The 19,289-nt window shown below is 43.8% G+C and overlaps 1 protein-coding gene across 26 annotated transcripts in view; it reads right to left on the bottom strand.

Annotated features, from left to right (window-relative positions):
• GPHN (gephyrin) overlaps window positions 1-19,289 on the bottom strand; it is a 603,244-nt gene that overhangs the window by 19,325 nt on the left and 564,630 nt on the right. The window lies entirely within an intron of this gene.

The following is a 19,289-nucleotide window of genomic DNA, read 5'->3' as shown; positions in this document are numbered from 1 at the left end:
TGCCCCCCGGGACCCCCTGCCCCTTATCCAACCCCCGGCCCTGCCCCCTTACCATGACGCTCAGGGCAGCATGTCTGGCAGTCGTGCTGCCCAGCTGGAGCCAGAAAAGCTGCTGTGCTGCCCTGCCCTGCAGGAGCACGCAGCCCCGCTGCCCAGAGCGCTGCCCACATGGTGGCGTAGCTGGGGGGGAGGGAGAAGAGCAGGGGAGGGGCCAGGGGCTAGCCTCCCTGGCCAGGAGCTCAGGGGCTGGGCAAGACGGTCCCGCAGGCTGGATGTGGACCACGGGCCGTAGTTTGTTCTCCTCTGATCTACACCATCTCTGATAGGTGTTTGTCTAACCTGCTCTTAAAAATCTCCAATGACGGAGATTCCACAATCTCCCTAGGCAATTTATTCCAATGCTTAATCACCCTGACAGTTAGGAAGTTTTTCCTAATGTGAAACCTAAATCGCCATTGCTGTAATTTAAGACCATTGCTTCTTGTCCTATATTGAGGTTAAGGAGAACAATTTTTGTCCTGCCTCCTTGTAACAACCTTTTATGTTTTTGAAGACTATTGTCATGCCCCTCTCAGTCTTCTCTTCTCCAGACTAAACAAATCCAGTTTTTTCAATCTTCCCTCATAGGTCATGTTTTCTAGACCTTTAATCATTTTTGGTACTCTTCTCTGGACTTTCTACAATTTGTCCACATCATTCCTGAAATGTGGCACTCAGAAGTGGACACAATACTACAATTGAGGCCTAATCAGCGCAGAGTAGAGCAGAACAATTACTTCTTGTGTCTTGCTTACAATATTCCTGCTAATACATCCCAAAATTATGTTTGCTTTTTTTTGCAGTAGAGTTACACCATTCTCTGTTTTCTTTCATAAGACTGCACACCCTTCTTAAGTAGATTAGCCACTTTTACTCATGAGCAAGTGATCTAATCAAACACCACGTAATTTGATACAGTTCTGGCCAAGAGGTCTATTGATACAGTTCTGGCCAAGAGGTCTATAGGATCATTGGTAGAGGTATATAAATGTGCAGGACTAGAGCAATAGGGGGCACTACAGGTTAGGACTGAGGTCTACTGGCAGAGCAGCATAAGGGGATCTAGCACTGGAAAAGCAAAATTACCTTCAGGTTAGGATTTAGGTGCATTGGAACAGTTGTTTGTGGGAAGTTTGCAAAGTGCCTGACTACACTTTGCCAGGCTCTAGTCCATGCTATTAGTCTCCCATTGTCATGAGCAATAAATCCATTAATAAAGATAAAAAAAGGTGAGAGTGATCCCTTTGCTTGGTCCTCAGCACATTGTCTAAAGTCAATCCCAATTTCCAAGCTTTTTTTCTAGTTTTATTCCACAGTCAACCAAGGGAAAGTCGGGCTGTCTCCCGACATAACATACACTAGAATAGACACAGATTCACACACCGAGCCCTTCAAACAGATAAATACTTTGCATCCTATGTCGAAGTAGAGATTCAAACTGATGCAGAATCAGGAATACACTGTATTTAATGGTGAAAATTCTGTAAATGGGGCTAAGTAATGGAAGGCCCCTTAATAACATATCTAACCAATCCGTTCTTCACTATCATGCTGACATCTTATTTTTTGAAAAATAAACATTTATTGTTAAGTTTCAGAGTAGCAGCCGTGTTAGTTTGTATCCGCAAAAAGAAAAGGAGTACTTGTGGCACCTTAGAGACTAACAAATTTACTTGAGCATAAGCTTTCATGAGCTACAGCTCACTTGATGAAGCTTATGCTCAAATAAATTTGTTAGTCTCTAAGGTGCCACAAGTACTCCTATTTATTGTTAAGTATCCAAACTTTCATCTTCAAATCTGAGTGACATGGATTAAAATAACTTTCAAGTTCCAAACCATCTATCCTTTCTTCTGTTTATATAGTTGTACATCAGAGATGCTATGATGCTGTTGCAAACTGCCGGAGAGCCACAATGACCTACTACCCACCAGTCATTACATACAACTAAAGGGTAGACCCATACACTGACTAGGAAAGTTCACAGGCAATACTGTTTGGTGGGGGTGGAGGTTGGGTGTGCAGGAAAATGGTTAGGGGCTGATAAATAACAGACATTGGTAATAAAGAGTTGTACTTTGCCAGTATAGGGGGAACATTAACTGAATAACCAGCCCTTCCAGTATATGGCTGACTCCGATTATGAGCAAATTAGTGTATCTTCCAGTACATGGTATTACGTCAATTGCCCCTTATAGTACATAGTAGATAAAACACAGTGGCACTGACCAAAACCCCCCCTACAAAGTTTACATAAAATAAACACTAGAATAATTTTTCTCCAATATATTACATTGAAACTCTTTCCCCTTAAACTTCTGCAGACAGATGATACTACCCACTCCATTTTTCTGGTGTTTTGTTTATGTAGGATTTCCATTCAACACTCCATAACAAACTGTAGTGTTTAGCTATCTTCAGCATCAGATTTTTCATCTGTTCTGTCGTCATGTTCAAAAGCATAAATTAGAGCAGGTGTTCCCAAACAGTTTCTGTTTCTGACCCCCCCAAACTACCCACATTTTCCTCCCAAGGCCATGTTTCCCAGAATTCATTGAATGTTACACAGAAAAGACCAGAAATGCAGTTCTCTTGCTCTTCTGTACCCACAACTTTGGCTGCTTTCCCCTTTCAACAAAGGTCTCTGTTGCTGCTCACCTTCCCATTCCTCCCAAAGTCATGAGGGGCTGCTGATCTCTTACTGCCCCCAATGTCTTTGGGGCTAATGATGGAGCTCACAGCAGACCTTCAGCCTCAGACCTCCTCCTTCTCCCTGCAAACCATGGCTGGAGCAGCTCCCCAGTTTTAGTGCTTACAGTGTGGACACTTACTGAGCCTGCTCACTGCACAGACCTCATAGGTGGACACATGGGATATGACTATACTACAGCTGGGAGGTATAGGAATTTAAGGTGCTTTGCTCAAGGAAAGAGAAACCAGCTGTGACGAAAAAACCCCACAAAAAGACAAAATCTCTTTCTTTTAGTTAAATAGAATCTGTATGATTTAAGAATTGTGAGTGGAGGATTTTGATCTCCGTATAAACCCCTCTTACTATTTCAATTTCACATGGTGGCCAAGATTTCAAAAAATAGGAGCCTAAAGTTAGTCTCCCAAATCCATATTTAAGTGCCTAAATAAGAGGCCTGAAATGCAAAAGTGATCAGCTTCCAGCAGCACTCGTTGAGACTAATGGAAGTTGCTGCGTTGTCAGAACTTTTGAAAGTCAGGTCACATATTTAAGTACTTTAATATGGAACTGGGAGTCTAAATTAAAGTTCCTATTTTTGAAAACCTTGGTCAGAATGTCTATACTGCTCTCTAATGGATATTGTGCTTTGTCTTGACTTATGAATTGAAATATTAATTGTGAAATCACACCAAGATTATTTAGCCTGAGTTAGCTGCAAACCAGCTAATGAAATTTGTCTATCACAGTTATGAAGCCTTTATCTGTGTAGAATCCAGCCCGGGGTGGGGGCAGACTTTTTGGCCCAAGGGCCACATCGGGGTTGCAAAACTGTATGGAGGGCTAGGTAGGGAAGACTGTGCCTCCCCAAACAGCCTGGCCCCTGCCCCCATCCGACCCCCTCGCTGCCCCGCTCAGAACTCCTGACTCATCAACTCCTTGTCCCCTGACCAGCCCCACCCGAGACCTCCCCCCGACGCTAACCACTCCCCCGGGACCCCACCCCCTATCCACCCCCCCCCGCTCCCTGTCCCCTGACTGCCCCGACCCCATCCACACCCCCATCCTCTGACACGCCTATCCAACTGCCCCTGTTCCCCATTCCCTACCTGCCCCCCCATAACCTTCACCTCATCCAACTGCCCCCGTCCCCTGCCTGCACCCCGGGACCCCCTGCCCCTTATCCAACCCCTTGGGCCCGGCCCCTTTACCATGCCGCTCAGAGCAGCACGTCTAGCAGCTGCGCCACTCGGCCGGAGTCAGACACGCTGCCATGCTGCCCTGCAGAAGCACGCAGCCCCGCCACCCATAGTGCTACCTGTGCAGCGGCATAGTTGCAGGGGGGAGGGAGGGAGGGCTAGCCTCCCCGGCCGGGAGCTCAAGGACCAGGCACGACGGTCCCGTGGGCCGGATGTGGCCCGCAGGCCATAGTTTGCCCACATCTGATCTAGCCTCTGAATTCAGAATTCCTATTAACATCAATTTTAGGCCATAACAGACCCTGCTCTTGCCATCTTTCTGAGTTAAACCTCTGAATCTTTCCCTCCTTTCTTTGCCCTGCACTCCCCACCCCCGGCAATATATTATCATTGTAAGAAGGCTTCTGCAAAAAAGGCAGGTTTTTAAGTAAGCTTAAAAGTGGTCATCCCTGAGCTCATTCTGATTTCCTCTGGTAATGAGTTTCACATATGAAGATCTGCTAAAAATGCCCTACCTTTTACTTAGAATCATAGCCCTGGTCTACACTAGGACTTTAGGTCGAATTTAGCAGTGTTAAATCGATGTAAGCCTGCACCCGTCCACATGATGAAGCCCTTTATTTCGACTTAAAGGGCTCTTAAAAACGATTTCCTTACTCCACCCCTAACAAGTGGATTAGCGCTTAAATCGGCCTTGCCCGGTCGAATTTGGGGTACTGTGGACACAATTCGACGGTATTGGCCTCCGGGAGCTATCCCAGAGTGCTCCATTGTGACTGCTCTGGACAGCACTCTCAACTCAGATGCACGATTGTCTGCCGTTGCTCTGACACAGGGAGGGGCGACTGACGACATGGCTTACAGGGTTGGCTTACAGGGAGTTAAAATCAACAAAGGGGGTGGCTTTACATCAAGGAGTATTTCAGGCAGGACTTCACAGAGGGTTCCAATAAGAAATGGTGCACCTAAGTTACTGTTCTTATTGGGACAAGCAGGTTGGTCTGGCCTCTGATTGATACATGGCTAGATTTACCTCGCTGCACGTTCTCTGTGAGTGACCGCAGTGTGACCTAGAGGAATGAGTCCCCTAGATGGGGGGGCGGGAAGCAAATGAGTACAAAACAAATCTGGTCTATTTCTTGTTTTGATCCACTCCATCTATCTTTTACATCTTTGGCTGGCAGCAGACGGTGCAGAAGGACTGCATGCCATCCACATCTCATGGCTGCTCGGCAGAAGATGGTACAATAGGACTGCTAGCAATCCGTATCGCCTGCCTGCTCGCCATAAGATGGTTCAATAGGACTGACTGCAGGACTAAAGAGAATGACCTGATCAAGTCACTCCAAATTTAGTCCCTGTGCCCATGTCTGCCCAGGCGCTCCTGATCGACCTCACAGAGGCGACCAGGAGCACCTCGGACATGACGATGACGGCTACCAGTCCTACTGTACCATCTGCTGCCAGAAGGCAATGGGTTGCTGCTGCTGTGTAGCAATGCAGTACCACGTCTGCCAGCACCCAGGAGATGGTGACGGTGATGGTGAGCTGAGCGGGCTCCATGCTTGCCGTGGTATGGCGTCTGCACGGGTAAGCCAGGAAAAAAGGCGCAAAACGATTGTCTGCCCTTTCTTTCACGGAGGGAGGGAAGGAAGGGGGGCCTGACGACATGTACCCAGAACCACCCGCGACAATGTTTTAGCCCCATCAGGCACTGGGATCTCAACCCAGAATTCCAATGGGCAGCGGAGACTGCGGGAACTGTGGGATAGCTACCCACAGTGCAACACTCCGGAAGTCAACGCTTGCCTCGGTACTGTGGAAGCACTCCGCCGAGTTAATGCACTTAGAGCATTTTCTGTGGGGACACACACACTCGAATATATAAAACCGATTTCTAAAAAACCGACTTCTATAAATTCGACCTAATTTCGTAGTGTAGACATACCCATAGAATCATAGAATATTAGGGTTGGAAGGGACCTCAGGAGGTCATCTAGTCCAACCTCCTGCTCAAAGCAGGACCAATCCCCAACTAAATCATCTCAGCCAGGACTTTGTCAAGCCTGACCTTAAAAACTTCAAAAGGAGTTTCAGCCTGGACACTGATAAAACTGATAATAGAACAAGATCCCATCTGCAAATACTCATTTCCAGGAGCCTGTGAAGAATAATGGGCCATTATGGTGGAACTAAGGAATTGCCATACTTCATTATACACATGGTCCATCTAGGTTAGTAGCCTGTCTCTAACAGTGACCACTACCAGAAGCTTCAGAGAAAAGTATCAAAACCTTGCAGGAGGCAGATGTGAGAAAATATGTCCCCACATTGCATCTCATTCTGATTTCTAATAGTCAGAGATTGTCTTAAGCCCTGAAACATGAGATTTAATATCCCTTCCAAAATATTTATCATCATGAAGGAGAGGTTACTTTCCTTGTACAGTAACTGGAGTTCTCTGACATGTTTTGTCCCTATGAGTGGTCCACTTCAAGATTTGCGTGCATCCATGCTCTACTGATTGGAGATTTTGTCACCAGCGTCCATGAGTCTGTGCCTGAGCCCTACATATCCTCATGCCCTTGTAAGAGGATATATAGGGATAGGTGGACCTGCTGCCGCTCCAGTTCCTTTTCAACCATGAAGTCCACAAAAAATGACTCAAAAGTAGAGGGGAAGGCAGGCAGGTAGTGGAGCATCTGTAGGGATAAACATCTCAAAGAACGTCAGTTTCTGAACCAGTTAAGTAACCTCTTTTCTTTTTATTTGAGTAATTGTTCCTATAAGTGTGCCACATCAGGAGATTCCCAAGTAGTACCTCAATTATGAAGAAGGATGCTGAAGAGACAGATTCAGTACAGATTGTAGAATAACCTCACCAAAGGCCATGGCAGCTCTAGAAGCATGCACAATTGTACAGTGCTCGGAAAATGTCTGCACTGAAGACTAGGTGGTGGACTTTGAAAATGTCCAAGATGGATCTGGTCTTCAATAAGGCCACAGAGGTAGACCGAGCCGTGGTGGAATAGGCAGTCACCCTAAATGAAGGATGTGTATCTGCGGCATTGTGACAGGTCAAGATGCATCTCGAAACCCATTTTCACAATCTTAGGGTTGACATTGGGTGTCCTTTCACTCTTTCCATGATGGAAGTAAAGAGTCTGGGAAAAGCCCTGAAAGGCTTAGTCCTATCAAGGTAAAAGGTGAGAGCTCTTCTTACATCCAGTGTGTAGAGACTGGTTTCTCTCTCTGGTGGAGTGAGGTTTGGGTCAAAACACTGGTAGATGAATGTCCTAATTAACGTGAAATTATGATGAAACTTTTGGTAGAAAGCGAGCGTGGGGATGTATTGTCACCTTGTTGCCATAAAACACCCTGTATAGTGGGTCAACCAAAAGAGTTCTACCCAACTCTTCTGGCGATGGGGATGGCTATGAGGATTTAAAAGAAAAATGAAGGAGAGAACAACTCCCCATAGGTTCAAATGGCAGTTTTCTCTTTGAGGTCACATTGTGGAGGAGGTTTTTTGATGGGAGGAAAAGGTTAAATAGACCCTTAATGAATCTCACAGTGGTCGTCTGAGCAAAGACTGAAAACACCTTGATGGGGGGAGGTGAAAGGCTGCAGTGGCAGCTAGGTGAACCTTAACTGAGCTCAGAAGTAAACCCATGGTTTTTAAATTTTGTAGGAAATCTAGAATGTGTGTGAGGAAACACTTGAGAGAAGATATGGATCATTGGGCACACCACACTTGAAAACATTTCAATTTCTGAAGGTAAGTTGTCCTTGTGGCGGGTTTTCTACTATTCAGCAGAACTATCTGAACCTCTGCAGAGCAAGCCTGTTCTATGCCAGAGAGCATACGGAGCCAGGCTTTGAGGTGCAATGATGAGAGGTTGGGGTGGGTCATGGTGCTGAACTCTTGAGTCAGAAGGTTCACTGTCAGAGGAAGACAAACAGGTAGCTTCAGGGATAGGTGAAGTAGATCTGGGAATCAAACAAGTGTTGGCCATTATGGTGCTATAAGAATGGACATCAATCTCTCTTGTTTCAGTTTGTTCAGGAATTTGAGGAGCAATGGCATTGCGGGGTAAGCATAAAATAGGACACATGGCCTCAGGAGAAGGAGGGCATCTCCGAGCAAATTGCGACCATGTTGCCTCCTTGAGCAGAAGTGCTGGCACTTCACATTAAATGGTGTTACGAAGAGATGGAAATGGCTGCTCAGGCAGATTGCTATGGCGTTCTGTAGCTCTGATAGATCATAGAATCATAGAATATCAGGGTTGAAAGAGACCTCAGGAGGTCATCTAGTCCAGCCTCCTGCTCAAAGCAGGACCAATCCCCAACTAAATCAGCCCAGCCAGGACTTTGTCAAGCCTGACCTTAAAAACCTCAAAGGAAGGAGATTCCACCACCTCCCTAGGTAACGCATTCCAGTGCTTCACCACCCTCCTAGTGAAAAAGTTTTTCCTAATATCCAACCTAAACCTCCCCCACTGCAACTTGAGACCATTACTCCTTGTCCTGTCATCTGCTACCACTGAGAACAGTCTAGATCCATCCTCTTTGGAACTCCCTTTCAGGTAGTTGAAAGCAGCTATCAAATCCCCCCTCATTCTTCTCTTCCGCAGACTAAACAATCCCAGTTACCTCAGCCTCTCCTCATAAGTCATGTGCTCCAGTCCCCTAATCATTTTTGTTGCCCTCTGCTGGACTCTTTCCAATTTTTCCACATCCTTCTTGTAGTTTGAGGCCCAAAACTGGACACAGTACTCCAGATGAGGCCTCACCAATGTCGAATAGAGCGGCATGATCATGTCCCTTGATCTGCTGGCAGTGCCCCTACTTATACAGCCCAAAATGCCATTAGCCTTCTTGGCAACAAGGGCACACTGTTGACTCATATCCAGCTTCTCGTCCACTGTAACCCCTAGGTCCTTTTCTGCAGAACCGCTGCCTAGCCATTTGATCCCTAGTCTGTAGCAATGCATGGGCTTCTTCCATCCTAAGTGCAGGACTCTGCACTTGTCCTTGTTGAACCTCATCAGATTTCTTTTGGCCCAATCCTCTAATTTGTCTAGATCCCTCTGTATCCTATCCCTCCCCTCCAGCGTATCTACCACTCCTCCCAGTTTAGTGTCATCTGCAAACTTGCTGAGGGTGCAGTCCACGCCATCCTCCAGATCATTAATAATCATCATTAATCGCTGAGATCTCTATGCAGTAGGATATGCAGCAATTCCGTAATTTTATGGACTCTGCATATAAAGCCTGGGATCTTGCACCTCCTTGGTGATTTATATAATACATTGCAACCCTGTTGTCTAGCATTACTCTGAGTGGCTCCTGATGCTGGTTAGGAAGTTGCTGCAAGCATAAAGGACTGCTTTGAGTCTGAGAATGCTGATATGGAAAGACATTTTTTGGGGAGTCCATTTGCCTTGGGCTGTGAAATCCTGGAATGAGCATCTCACCCTAGAAGGGAGGCAGTGCTTTTGATGATCTTTGTGGTGGAAGTATGTACGAATGGAATTCCCACACAAACCTTCAGGGGATCCTTCCACTAGCTGAGGCAGTCAAGGAACCTCACAAGTTGACACCTGCTTGGACACGTTGTGCTTGTTGTGGGTGTAGGCAGACCTGAGCTAGGCGTGGAGACATCACAAGTGTAGTCTTGCCAGGGGTGATACAAACGTACACGCTGCCATCTGGCCCAGGCATTGAAGACAAATAAGACAGAAGAGTAACAAGCTGGGTCAGCTAGTAAGCTGACACTGACTTTCCATCTCAAGACACAGGTGATGGAGAAGGAACTGGAGTGGTGGTGCAGTCCACCCCTCCCTGTATATCCTTGCATCAGAGTATGAGGGTGTTGGGCACAGGCTGGACCTGTGGACACGACTGACAAAATCTCAGATCAGGAGTGCACAGGTGCATGCACAGCCTGACATGGAGCACCCGTAGGGACAACAACTTGAAGAAGAATTACGTGTCTGGATATTCTTGAGATCCATATGAATATACAAGCACGTTAGAATCTTGCTAAATTCTTGTGGCAATGAGTTCCAGAGTCTAGTTATGCATTATTGAAAAAGTATTTCCTCTGATCAGTTGTGGATTTGCCACCTTTTAATTTCACTGAAAGTCTTCTTGCTCTTCTTTGTACAAGACAGGGAGAACAGACGTTCCTGGTCTACCTTCTCTCTACCATTCATTATATACTTTTAGCATGTCCCCTCTTATTTGTCTCCATGCTGGTGGGAATATTCTCTCTGGGAGACTGGATGGCTCCAATGGAGGGTAATAGGCTACGGTCACTCATTTTTATTCAATTTAGGTTAGTAATAATCAAAAGTCACCAGTATCTGATGGCTAGTCCAGGCTATAGAAAATTAGCTATGTTAGTTTTGTGCCTCATGGATAGATAGCCACATCACAATACCCACTACATTAGGCACTAATTGGCCACCTTGCTGGCGGTCTCAGCAGACAGACCAAAGAAATCAGATGACAGGCTTCATAATTAGTGATTCACTTACTGTGTTTATGATCTTTAGTATTTTTTTAAACATGACATTTCTTTAATCTCAGTATTATTTTCCAGAGACTCACTGTAGTAGGAAGGACCTCTGTGGTTCACAAAGAAAACCCATTGATTAAAATATTACATATTATAATCCTGTTCATCACCAGTCCAATTTATTCAATATGTACAACAATGGAACCGAAACACGACATAAATAGGCATAAAAAAACCTTCACCTTTATACTGTCTGAAACTTGCTTCTCATCTCCACTACAGGACTCTGATAAAAGCCATTCACATATCTGCATTCTCTAGAACATACACACTTTTTCACATTCTGCTATACACATTACAAGCCTCTCTGTACTTTTCATGGGAAACAGTGTGGTGGTGGGAAAGTATGTTGGTATAAAGACTCTCCATATTTGAGGAGTCTGATGTGATGCAACTAAAAGACAGATATTGAAAAATAAAAACAAACTCAATTCCTAATTCTGTCTCTAATACACCAACAATCTTTTTCTTATACACACATTGCAGTTTTCATTTTTGAAATGTTGATCAACTATCTGAGGATAATGACTAACATTAGTACTGATGCTACTATGTGAATTGGGAGCATGGAAGGGTGAAGCTTCCGACTAATACAGACTAAACACAGCAGAGCAGAAGGAACCATACAGAACTTCCAAAATATTGAAGTTAGCTAATTTATAATCAGTTTACATCTACAGCATTTACATGTGAGTTCCTTTAACATAAACTAGTGCCCCCACCCCTTGACACACATACACAGTGTATGGAACAATCCTGAACCAACGGAAGATTGATTAATTTCTGTGATTGTGTGCTTGGCTTCTCTGCCACAATACTTCTTATTCAGTATGCTACTAACCACAAAGTAACTGCTGGTTTTTGGGTTGGGATTGGATATAGGGAATTTGGAAATTCATGTCATGGACCAACCACTACTTCGATTCAATATGAGGAATACCTCCTCATCTGGATGAGGGGCCTGTTCCAAGAGTCTGCCTTCAGAAACTACTCAAACCTGAATATTTCCGGAAGGCTTGGGAGAAAAAAGTTCCTCCGATAGACGATTCTCTATCAGTGGCCCTCATTTTCACCCTCTCCCCTGGCTTTGACCTTAAAGGTCACCTTGGTTTATAGATGGTTTGTAACAAAGTGAAGCAGGAGGAAAGACAGAGAGTGCTGATGGTGCCATGGAGGCCACAGTCAATCGACTGCAATAAAGATTTTTTTTAAGGTGGCTGCATGGGCGGCGGTGAACCACCCGTTGGGGGAGGCTAGCCCCTGGCCCCTCCCCTTCTGCCCAAGGCCTCCCTCCTCCCCCACCCTTTCTGCCCCCTCTCCCCTGCTGGAGCCCAGAGCACTCCCACCATGGCCACCGGCACCCCCGCCCCAGGCCACCCGAGCGTCCCCAGCCCGCCTGAGCGTCCCCAGCCCTAGAGACCTGGGTGACGGAAGCACCGGCCCCACCTGCTCCGAGTCCTGGCAGCAGGCCAGCCCGCTCCAGCCCCAGCCTGGGCCACAGGGGAAGAGTGGGAACTGGGAGCTGCCAGGAGAGGGCCTGGGGAGAAGCATGGGCGGGGCCATGCCGGGCTGTTTGGGGAGGCTCAGCCTCCCCTGGCCTGTGATACACACTGCCCAGGGGTGGCTATGTGCGAGGCACGTGACTCCATGACAGCATCTGCAAAATATTGATAAGCAGGTTTGTTTTTAATACTGGGCCTCTTGATTAATTCAAGCTGCCTACACTTGGTGGCTAATTTAAGTTCCACTTGTGAGGAAATTTATTTTTAATTTGCATTTAAAATTGCTGAGATTCAAGCAAAACTGTCTCCCTCTGTGTGAAAGTGTGTGTTCTTGAGAAGACAAATGAAAAGGCTTCTCTGATGGGAGTTTTGGTCAGTGTCACCCTCTAGAGTCTAAGGTACTAGGATCACTTTATTCAACAATCTGTGCTTGAGACTCAGGTCTTTCCTGGTTTCTGGAGGCCAATGGGGAAGAACTGTTGATGGAAAATATCAGTGAATCCTTGAAGATGAGTTGAATGCCAGCTTCCCTTGAAAAAGCACACGTGCAGCTGCTGTTCATAAAACAATCACTTGATTTTGGTGATGTGGCCAATTATCACTCTATATCTAATCTTCCAATTTTGATTAAGATAACTCTCCCAATATCTAGTTGTCCCAGTTCTCCTTGACCCTTGTCCGCTTGGGTACAGACTGAGATACAGATACAGCATGGAGGCTGTGTGGGTTGCATTGTTGGATGGATCTCCTCCTGGCAACAGATAACTGTCAGGTGTCCATGCTGATATTTTCCAGTTTAGGAGTTGCCTTCAATACCACTGAGTATGAGGTGGTGTTGACTCACCTGCAGACCCAAGTCAGAGTATATGGGACTATTTTGGGTGGCTTTATTCTTATCTTGCTTAATTTCTCAAAGGCTGGTAGTGGACAATTACTCCTGCTGTTGAGGGTATTCTAATTTGGGGTTCTGTAGAATTTTATTTTGTCACCCCATTTGTTTAATGTGGCTATATGGCTGTTGGAAGAGTTAATGAGAAGACATGGATCGCTGGGCCTTCTGTGTGCTGATGATACCTAGCTCTGAAAACCAGTCATATCAGACGCAACCAGAGAAGTGAATCGCCTTACCCAAGGTCTGGATGATAGAGGAATGGGAGAGGTCTAGCTGGCTGAAACTAGGTCTGGGTAAGACTGGGTTGTTGGTTGAAGTGACCAGAAGATATGGTAAAGCTAGTATCTGCCCCATAGTTTGAGGGTTCATGTCCTGTTTTTGTTGTTCATGTCCATGATCTAAGGATTGGGCTAGATTACCAGCTGCTACTATGTGGTCAGGTAGTAGCAACAGCAAGGACAGCTTTTTTTATTTATATATGGCCAGGATATTGTAAAGGTTTCTTTTTTATATCCAAGTCTCTCCCTATCCTATACCATTGCAGCTGTGGTCAACAGAGGCTTGAGCTAGAGCCCTCTTTTTATAAAAGAGAGTGAGTTTCTAGCAGGGTATTCTCATCACGGGCTCATTAATTTGGAACCCACCTTCACCCTCAGTCTAAAACAGCCCAAATCTATTCTTAAGGGAATGCTGCAAAGCCCATCTATTCTGACTGGCTTTTGGGAAGGGGTAAGGAATTGTAAGCATAGCAAGGAGTGTGGGTTAATAGGAATTCGGTATTTATTAGTTATTGTTGGAGGGAGTTGTAAAAAATGTGTAAATGCATATTTAGTTGTTGTCAAAGTCACTTAGAGCAATAGAACAGGAACTCTTTTAGCTATTTTTATGTATAAATCAAAATAAATACATAAAATAACAATGATAAAGGAAGATGAAAAATAACCCCCATTGACAGTTCAATTCACCACTCTTACTTCAGTTTTATGATGGCATAATGCCACTAATTTCAATGGCATTATGCCATCTTAAAACTAGAGTAATTCAGGGGTAAATTAAACTTTTCTGAAAATTTGGACGTTTTTCTTTAACATGAGTCATATAAAAAGTCCTTGATTGTTTGATTTGTGTAAGGGTTTTATTACAATCCTTTTGGATGACCTGCATAACTCACCCTTGGCTTCACCAGTTGAGTAATATAGGGCATCCACAGCTCATACCTTATAAAATCTTTATAACCACACCATTCCACATTCCTTTTAGCTATGTTTACAAAATACTTTACAATCCTTGAGGATGAAAAACACTACATAACTATTATATTATATTAATTTATTATTTATTATTATTATTATTATAATAAACTGAAGGAGTTTGCTGGCTGAGTTGTCATTATGACGGCAAAGTTTTAACATTTGAATGGCATTTAAAAAAATATTTAAATCATAGCCAGACAACAGCTGTTAATTTTGTCTCTTGCTTCATCTGCTGTACAAACAATGAACAGCTTCATTCTGGATAGATGAGGAAAGAAAAAGTATTTGGAAAGTACTTGAATTCTAAAATAAAAGGCAAAATAACATTTGTAAGTGGACATGTTAAGAACAGGATCAACAACATTCTTCAGGGCATAATACAGTCTATGAGAAGTGTGGGATAAAAACCCTGTTTACACCACTGCTTAATTGGGCAGGTACAGATTGGAGATTTTGGGCTTACTCTGAAAACACCAACTATTGCTAGAGTCAGGATACTGGATTTGATGGACTAATGATCTGATCTGGCATGGCAAATCATTTCATATGTTTGGTTGAAAATGCCATTCCTGGACATTTCCTTCACTGAGAAATTATGACACGTACTAAGATATTATGGTGAAGAAGAGCAGATAAGTAACTTACATCTAAATGAGTTTTCCATGGGAAAGACTCACACGAGAAAATAATCCAGCTTTTTTGACACAAAAGAACACTACATTGGTAATACAGATTCACAAATCATAATCTTTGTATTTTGTTGCTACTTACAACTTTGTATGTACTGGAGATAGAGCTGATGAGAATATTTTCTCTGTAAGGAAAATATGAAATTTATGAAGCTGTGCATGTAGCTAATTAAGCAGAGATCCAAACTTCCCTGGATAATTAGAAATCCCCACTTTCAGCAGATTACTTCTGCACTAAGAAGCAGGGATGTGCTTTGTTTACATATTTTGGAAACTGCAGACACTGCGCTTTGCTTAAAGAGTCAGTGTGCTGTTAAGTCGATTTTAATATTCTCTGCTAACTGTGCCAATTTAACAAGCACATCACCAGTTTTGCTGTGTGTTTTATTGCCCCTCCTCTCTCTCTTCTGTAGAGCAGACTGCACAATACATTCTGGTATGGAGACTGAGATTAGGCTTTGTAAATTGGCAGCAGCAGCATGCAATACAAATCTAACAAGCTGATGTAGAAGTGCAACTTGATTTAATCAGATTGGAAAAGGCTCGGAGGATGGCATTTTTCCAGAAGGGGAATCCTTTCTACAATCATGGAAATCTTCCAGCCCTCCAGGCCAGTATGTAGAAAGCATATATCAATAGTTATGACTACTGAGCTGTCTTTAAGCTGACCTAGAAAAGTACAAAGGAACTCAACAGCTTGAACCAGCAGCCTGACTGGAAAGCGATGCAAACATCAGCAAAACATACACCAACTTGCAAAAGGTTTTATTTTATCTTGATGAATAAAACTGCTCCAAAGAATCCTTCAATAAACAATTCAGTGTCTAAAAGCACCACTTTAAAGTATCCCCAAATTTATAGTACAATTTGTTTGACCTTCAAATAGAGACCAATGTCTGCTAGACAGCTCATTTTTGCTGATCCTGTTGTTGATTTTTAATGAGATTTTACTGTAACTTGTTTTTTAAAGCAGGTAACCCCTTCTGTGACACAACCCATTTATCAGCAGTTTGAAACTCATGCAGTTAGATCATTCAGTTATGCTACTTAATCTGGAAAACAAGTAACAACACAGACAGCATGCAGCATCACCTACCATTCTGCAACACGATCAGCAGAGTTTGCAAAACTGAACTGGAGCATTTAGCAGGGACTGAATTATCAAGGTGCTGTCATGCTACAACTTCCAGAGCTTGTTACCGATTTCCTGGACCATCTCCACAGAGTTCTCTTTTGTACTGGTCTCATTCACTCAAATGAAGCTTTCAATATCTGTTGGTCATTTACCACTTTGAATTTATTGTGATGGGTGCTTTGCAAATTCATGAGAGAGAGTGAGAGACAGAAGGAGATTTGCATGCAACATAGGTACTGTAGATGTATGCCTGTGTAGACGAAGGCAGAATTGGGTCATCTTTCTTGGCCTCCAGCTACCGTACTTAAAAACGAGAAAGTTACAGGTTTAAAGAATTAAACTTTTTTTCATAAGATCATAGAAGGTAGAGCTGTAGGGATGGGTACAACCTGGGGGAGCTGGTTGCAGTGATGCTGGAGCTGGTTCTATATCAACTTCACCATAGATCAGAGTAGCCGGAGGGCTATTCTAAACTTCACCAGCTGGCTATGAGCCCCAATTTGGGGATAGCCGGAGTGTAGTATACTCCAGCCACAACCCTTTTGCACCCCTCCTCACCTCCTGTACTGAGGACTGCAGGGGGTTGGAGAAGTTAAGAATTGGCTATGTAAGTCTACACTTCCTGGGGACTTCCCCATGCTAAGCGAATTCCCAATATGGGAGATGGCTTGTAAAAAGCTGTTAAGTCCTGTTAGGAATTCCCTCAGTCACCTTAAGACTTCCTTCCCTTTGTATAATCACAGCAAACTCCCAGTTTTGACTGAGATAAATTAAGGAACATCTCCTTTCCATAAAGATAAGGATGGAAGTGTGTGCTGGAGGAAAACTTCAGTTAGGGAAAGGTTATTAATTTCATGGGGCCAAGTTCTGAAGAACTTATTTTTTACTCAGACAAAACTCTCATTGAGATCAATTAAATTTTTTTCTGAGGAAGGGCTGAAAAAGGACTTGGTCCATGGTGATTAACATTTATTTGTCTTCTCATGTTCATTCAGTAGAGGTGGCAGATTGCAAAATCATGGATGCAGCTGGGCATAAAGGCAAGATATGTCACCCATTTTAGGACTATGCTGTCATGGGTCAGAAGAATGTTTTGCATATCAGTAATCTTCCAGATGTAGAATAATGACCAGATACCATATCTAGTTCGGCCAAAGAAAGAGCTACTCCCCTTGCAGAGTGTACTTTTGAATGTAAAGGGGTTTGTTTTGGCTCATATGTTTTCCTCAGACAACCTTATCCATTTTGGTGGTGGATATAGAAGCATATGGAGGCCTTAAAAATAATTTCAGCAGATTAACTGAGTTTCAGAATTCTCCAGTGTGCTCTATAATGTTCTGACAGCATTCCATTCCTCTCACCTTCTTTGTTATTTCCTTTTTGCATGTGTTCAAAATTGTGCTTTTTGTCTCGGTCACTTTCCGGGTAAAGCTGGAATAATGATCATAGAATCATAGAATATCAGGGTTGGAAGGGACCCCAGAAGGTCATCTAGTCCAACCCCCTGCTCGAAGCAGGACCAAGTCCCAGTTAAATCATCCCAGCCAGGGCTGTGTCAAGCCTGACCTTAAAAACCTCTAAGGAAGGAGATTCTACCACCTCCCTAGGTAACGCATTCCAGTGTTTCACCACCCTCTTAGTGAAAAAGTTTTTCCTAATATCCAATCTAAACCTCCCCCATTGCAACTTGAGACCATTACTCCTCGTTCTGTCATCTGCTACCATTGAGATGATGATACTAACTTAGGCTACTTAGATAAAAAGGGGTTCTGTATAAATTCCATCCTTTGTCAGATATCAGCTAAAAGGCTCAGGCATTAACTTCTACTACCCTCCTAACTGATGTTACTGCTAATAGGAATAGTATTTCCTAGAGAAAAATTTTCCTTCATGCTTCCATCCGTGGGCTAAAGATGTCAGAGCTCTCAGAATGACATGAATGTATCTGTGAGATCTTCCTAATTCCTTTAAAACATTTCTCTACATTTGAATAGTAATTTATTTTATTCCAGTGTATTTATGAACTGTTTTGGCAGCTACCCATTAGACTGACACAGAATGACAGAGAGACAATGAAGGGGGAGACAAAGGAGGTGGTGATGGTAGAGGTTTCTTTACTGTGGTGGCATCATCCTGTAGGAAGTCATCATACTGTTGATACCTGGATTCAGATCTGGTTGCGTGTCATCAGCATTTTAGTCTTCTGCTTGTGTACTTCCATCCACTGGAGTTTACCTGTGAACTATTGTGATCTTCTTGGTGACCTGGGAAACTCAGGGCCAAGGCTTTGACAGTAGTGATTGTCAGGTAGTGACATACCAACTTGTGATTCTTAGCTTTGTAGCTGAGTGGCTTGCTCTCCCAGGGCAAGTTGAAAGTGTAAAGGGTTCAAGAATTATTGAGGGCAAACCAGCTTTGATTTTCCCTGGCAGGATGGATGCAAGGATCTGACCTTTGCCTGGATGGGGATAGTGGATAGTGGTCTGACCAGGGAGGTTGGGTGTTTGTGGTGTCTCCAAAGGCCTATCCTAGGCAGCAGGTCAGGTCCAGTGTGAGAATCCAGAGACAGCCGGACAGAATCTCATGGTTTCGATATGAACCAGGAGATTAAATACTAAATTATTCCTGGCCTGTGAACTGAAGCTGAGATCAGCGACCCTTGAGGATTCCAGCATAATACCTACCAGCAGGTCCCTTAATTCTTCCAAAAAGTTAGGAGGGTTTTCACCTATGAGTCTGGAGACCATTAAGACTGTTAAGTTCTTTTTTGTCCTTTTCCTCACAGATAATATGGATGCACTCAAATGTTTTCATTTCTGAGGTGGAACATTTTCAGCTGTGGTGGGAAGGGAATGTTACTGATGATTGTTACTACACAAAGTAATAATACCAAAAAGGCTGCTGGCACTAAGAAAGATGACAGTGCACAGGTGGGTCTAAGACTAGACATGATGCCAAAGTTGATATTCTTCCAGAGCCCTCATGCAAGATGGGACAGATGCCATACATTGAGAGATGGCTGCAGGACAAAAATGGAGCTCATAATTTAACCAGTGCCAAGTTCTTCAAAACAACAGAGAATGGCACAGAGATCTCCTCTTAGTCTAATACATGGCAACCGGACATAGTTTCTTATAACTATTTCTTACTTTATAATCATTTTTGTAGGATTAAGATTTGAGTATGAATACAAAGATAGAGGGCCAAATTCATCCCTGGTGTGAGTGGGTACAATTCCCATTGAAGTACATGGGAGATATATCTGGTTATGCCAGCAATGAATTTGGTCCTTAGAGACTGTCAGA

Source organism: Chelonia mydas, chromosome 6 (genome assembly GCF_015237465.2).
Source record: "Chelonia mydas isolate rCheMyd1 chromosome 6, rCheMyd1.pri.v2, whole genome shotgun sequence".
Taxonomy (NCBI): Eukaryota; Metazoa; Chordata; order Testudines; family Cheloniidae; genus Chelonia; species Chelonia mydas.
This window is presented reverse-complemented; position numbering and strand designations above follow the sequence as displayed.